We start from the raw sequence: 222 nt of genomic DNA, 5'->3' as shown, positions 1-222 counted from the left end.
TCTTATCTTACACGATTCAACTAGTCAAGGCAAGAATTGGACATGATCCAACCGGTCAAGGCAAGATCTGGACATGATCCAACCAGTCAAGGCAAGATCTGGACATGATCCAACCAGTGAAGGCCAGATTTGGACATGATCCAACCAGTGAAGGCAAGATCTGGACATGATCCAACCAGTGAAAGCAAGATCTGGACATGATCCAACCAGTGAAGGCAAGAT

The 222-nt window shown here is 45.9% G+C and overlaps 1 protein-coding gene across 1 annotated transcript in view; it reads right to left on the bottom strand.

Annotated features, from left to right (window-relative positions):
- The window catches only part of LOC116852735 (leukocyte tyrosine kinase receptor-like), a 360,643-nt gene that overhangs the window by 293,566 nt on the left and 66,855 nt on the right, over positions 1-222 (bottom strand). The window lies entirely within an intron of this gene.

This window comes from Odontomachus brunneus, unplaced genomic scaffold (genome assembly GCF_010583005.1).
Source record: "Odontomachus brunneus isolate Ranch 3 - 2012 unplaced genomic scaffold, Obru_v1 Obru_scaffold_253, whole genome shotgun sequence".
NCBI classification, from domain to species: domain Eukaryota; kingdom Metazoa; phylum Arthropoda; class Insecta; order Hymenoptera; family Formicidae; genus Odontomachus; species Odontomachus brunneus.
The sequence above is the reverse complement of the archived record's forward strand: the minus strand, read 5'-3'. Positions and strand labels throughout refer to the sequence as shown.